The sequence below is a fragment of the Marmota marmota genome, unplaced genomic scaffold, assembly GCF_001458135.2.
Source record: "Marmota marmota marmota unplaced genomic scaffold, marMar, whole genome shotgun sequence".
Classification (NCBI taxonomy): Eukaryota; Metazoa; Chordata; class Mammalia; order Rodentia; family Sciuridae; genus Marmota; species Marmota marmota.
Window position 1 is genome coordinate 12,612,435 of NW_025999998.1, and position 4,742 is coordinate 12,617,176.

The following is a 4,742-nucleotide window of genomic DNA, read 5'->3' on the forward strand; positions in this document are numbered from 1 at the left end:
CCTTGCTTATTTGTTGAGGCTGGCTTTGAATCCACAATCCTCCTGCCTCAGCCTCCTGAGCTACTGGGATTACAGGTGTGCACCACTGTGCTCAGTTCATTCTTTTTTTCTTCTGATTCAGATAAGCTCCAGGGATACTGCTCCCCCGTGATACATTCCCTCCAGCTTTTCCCTCCTCTCTCCCAAGTCTGCCGCAGTTGGGCTGAGATGAGATCCAGCTATGTGCTCTTACAGATCATGCGACATTTCTCAGAAGCAGATGGACTAGGGACACACTTTAAGAAATAGTGAGTCTTACCATGTTTGTATGAATAAGTCAAATTATACTCTACTGTCATATATAACTAAAATGACAAAAATAAAAAATTAAAAAAAAGAAACAGTGAGTTCTCAAAGGTTCCCATTAGAAGTACTAACTAAACTTTTGCAAAACTTATTTCAGTATCGTATATTATTTAAGGATGCGCTGTTAACCTAGTAGGGGTGGGGAGGGAAAATATATATATATATATATATATATATATATATATATCCCATATAGTAAAAGACGTACACATTAGAAATGTGCAGCTTGGTAATTGGTCATAAAGCAATCATCTCTGTAACCATTAGGCTGGTTCAGAAATGAGAAACTTTAGCTGGGGGTGTAGCTCAGTGGTATAGTTGTAAAGTGCTAGCAAGCATGGGGGCTGACTTCAATCCCAGCACACAGATAGAAAAAAAAAAAGAGATGAGTAACATTGCTGGAACCCATAGAAGACCCTTCTAGGCCCCCCTCTTGTCCACTACCTTCTTGCCCCAGGAGAACCACTATCTTGATGAAAGTATGTAAAAGAGAAAGAGCGGGGGAGGGAGGGGAGGGAGGGAGGAAAGGAGGGAAAGAAAACATTTGCAAGTAAATATGCAATAAAAACAAATCTTCCTTTGATTTTTCCTTTCCTATTTAGATTATTTTTTTTCCCCTCATCTTCCTCTCTTGTCAAGTTTATGGGTCCTGAAACTGTCATTTGGTTCAACATATACAATAGTAACAAAATTGTGATCTGGGCTGTCCTTTGCTTTAACTGTCCATAAAGTTGTGGCCATTTATCAACTAATCAGCTCTGTAACTTTCTGTAGCTTACGCAGCTCTGAGCTTACAGAAAGTCCATGAGTCTTGAAAGAGCTTTTGCTTTGTATAAACAGTGGTGAGAATTTCTCCCCTGGAACATTTAAAGGGAGGGCAAAGAAGGGAAAGGGATGCGTTGTTGAGCCTGGAGTCTTCACACTGACTTATTTAGGTTCTGGGTGCCTTTAGAAGCTTCAAAGTTATTTGGCGATCCATCTTCCTAAGGCTTCTTCTTCTTCTTCCTCTTTTTTTTTTTTTTTTTAACAACAGGTTAAATTGGCCAGCTCCAGCATCCTCTGACCTGATTTGCATTCACTCGTGGAAGGAGGGAGTTGGTAGAGGAAGGGTCTGCTTAGTTAAAAAGAGTAAGTGACCCAGATGTTTAACCAAGTTCAGCAGGCCACATAAGAGACATCGGTTGGACAATAGAGCAAGGCCTTAGGAAGACTTGAAAAGACTGGAACCAGCGGCAGAAGGGCAGCAGCTAGGCACTAGTCTCTGCCATCCTGAAGGCTGACTGGGCCCAACCTCTCCAAGTTCACGTTGAGGTTTACGAGGGTCAGTGTGTTTGTGCTGCACTTGACATTTTCACAAATTGCTCTGTAGTTGTTTTTATTAGTTTTATTCCAGCTGTTGCTCCAGAGACTCTCTGGCAGCCAGGCCTTCCAGGCCAGCTTGGAATCCCTTGTTAATTGACTCAAGTCATGAAAAGGCGACAGCAAGCCTGCTTTGAACTCTTGCCTGTTCCAGTGCTGGACAAATCCCAAGCATTCACCATAGGAAAAGCAGTAATGAGGCTCACACCTCCAAGTTTATGGTGCAGATTTTGCCTGTTCAGGTGTTAAGTGCAGTGGTGAAGCGCAAGCCCAGGGGAACCAGATCTGAAGAGTAAACAGACTCTGAGAATGTGCTTCCTCCTGGGTCCTAAGTGAGGAAGTTGGGTCCAGGGGCAGCTCTCTCAGCAATCCTGTCAAAGCCCTGCAGTTAATAGCATCCAGATGACCCAAATGAATTCACAGATATCTGTTACTCCCTGTGTTTTCACTTCACACCAGCTCTCCACGGAGGCAGATGCAGCTCAGCTTGGGAGAAACTTGACAAGAAGTCTCAGTGAAATTTTCCCTGCGAAGCTATTAGTTTTACCCCACTTCATGGATAGAAGATTGTGAAAGTAATCTTACGGAGGTCTAGGGAGAAGGGCCACCATCATGAGGATGTAACTGATGTGTATGGCTACTGAAACACTTTTTTGTTTCTTATTTATTATTTAAAAAGCTATGGCAAAGGTAGCATCAACAGAGCTAAATATTTATTGACCTTCCCGAAACCATCTGCAATAGAATTTTTAAAAAGTTCTATCAACTGTCATGTGAATCTATCTATTTATTTATGTATTTATTGTAACACTGGGGATTGAACCCGGGGTGCTTTACCACTGAGCTACATCCTCAGCCCTTTTTGGTTTTTATTTTGAGACAAGGTTTCACTAAGTTGCTGAGGTTGGCCTAGAACTTAGCATCCTCTGGCTTCACCCTCTTGAACAGCTAGGATTATATGCATGTGCTTTCATATCCCTATGTCATGTGAAATTGACTCCTGTCTCTTCTCATACAACGTGTATAAGACTCTCTTTCCTTGATAATTGTTTATCCTTTAAAATGAATCTAGACCTAAGCATACCTTTTAAAATCATTTAAAGGCAAGGGTTTAGTATATTATTTGTTTTTCAGGGGAGGTGAGTCAATGATAGAAATCAGAAAACAGTGTGTTCGCAAGGCTTGGAAAGAGTGTCTCAAAATGTAACCCTGGAGCAGGGCGTGGTGGGTGGGGAGCAGTGGCAGAAGGAGGGAGAAACCATAAATTAAAACAGATTTAAAAGATGTGTCAGGCACATGTAAATGTAGACCTTATTTGAATCCTGATTTGTAAAATAAGCCAACAAATGACATACAAGAAAATTGGGGAAATAAGAACACTGTTTGGATATTTGATGATATTAAGGAATTTTTTAAAATTAGGTATAAGAATCATATTGCTTTAAAAAAGTTATTTTCTGTATAAATGCATTATAGGCAAAGTTTTTGCAGATGGAATGATATAGTATCTGAAATTTCTTTCAAAATAATCCAAAGGAGCTAGATTGTAGCACACGCTTTGAATTCCAGCAACTTGGGAGCCTGAGGCAGTAGGATTGCAAGTTTGAGGCCAGCCTCAGCAACTTAGTGAGACTCTGTCTCAAAATAAAAAAATAATAATAATAAAAATTAAAAAGGGCTGGTGGTGTAGCTTAGTGGTAGATCACTCGTGAGTTCAAACCCCATTATTGCAAAAACAAAAACCAAAACAAAACCCAATGTAGCTGGATGCTGCGGTGCACACTTGTAATCTCAGCTACTTGGAAGGCTGAGGGAGGAAGATCACAAGTTAAAGGCCAGCATGGGCAACTTAGACAGCCCCATCTCAAAATAAGATAAAAACAACTGAGGATGTAATTGCAGTGATAGACTGTGCCTGAGTTTAATTCCCAGCATTTCAAAATTTAAAAAAAATGCAACCCCCTCCCCCCAAAAAGGTAAGCCAAAGAGTCAGGATGGGGATTTTGTGGAGGGTGGGGTAGGCCGGGAATGGAGGTGAGAGATGAAATGAGATTGTCCAAGTTTGATGACTGTTGAAGATGGGTCATAGATAGAGTGACGGGTTCATTATATTTATCTATTTCCTCTATGCTGAAGATTTCCATTATGCAAAGTTAAAAATGAAAGACCTCTCTGCAGGCTCTTTCTCTGTTAGCTTTCTTCGGTAGAGGAGGAAAAGGCACTGAAGAGTTTCTCTCAAGTCAAGCATACAATTTTTACCTTTATTAAATATATAATCAGAAATTTTTGACTCCTACAATTCTTTGATTATATCATTCTGTGAAATTGTGATTAACTGATATACTGGTCACAGCAATCATCAATATTTATACCACACTGGGGTTTGAGAGAGGCAGAAGAGGAAGGAACCACTTGTTGATTTTTTAGTTAGTCAAAGGAAAGAACATGATCTGAATATTTGCAATGGGATGGGGGATGTGGGACAAAAGAATATTATACTTCTTGTAACATTATATAAATATAAATTATATTTATATAAATTACATTAATTTATATAAATATAAATGTGGGTGGGGAGAGTAGTTGCAGTTTGTGTGGTAAATCTCCTTTTTTTTCTTTTTTTTTTTATTGGTTGTTCAAAACATTACAAAGCTCTTGACATATCATATTTCATACATTTGATTCAGGTGGGTTTTGAACTCCCAATTTTACCCCAAATACAGATTGCAGAATCACGTCGGTTACACATCTACATTTTTACATAATACTCTATTAGTAACTGTTGTATTCTGCTACCTTTCCTATCCTCTACTATCTCCCCTCCCCTCCCCTCCCATCTTCTCTCTCTACCCCATCTACTGTAATTCATTTCTCTCCTTGTTTATTTTCCCATTCCCCTCACAACCTCTTATATGTAATTTTGTATAACAATGAGGATCTCCCTCCATTACCATGCAATTTCCCTTTTCTCTCCCTTTCCCTCCCACCTCATGTATCTGTTTAATGTTAATCTTTTCTTCCTGCTCTTCCTCCCTGCT

General features: G+C 39.7%; 1 long non-coding RNA gene across 4 annotated transcripts in view; it reads left to right on the forward strand.

Annotated features, from left to right (window-relative positions):
- LOC107148268 overlaps positions 1 to 4,742 on the forward strand; it is a 15,165-nt gene that overhangs the window by 2,753 nt on the left and 7,670 nt on the right. For 2 of the 4 annotated variants that reach the window (XR_007349035.1, XR_007349034.1), the window contains exons 2-3: positions 122 to 287; positions 1,379 to 1,473. This is a non-coding gene — a long non-coding RNA (uncharacterized LOC107148268). Of the gene's footprint in view, positions 1 to 121; positions 288 to 1,378; positions 1,475 to 4,742 lie in introns of those variants that run through there. The other 2 variants (XR_007349033.1, XR_001504244.2) reach the window with 2 other exon arrangements.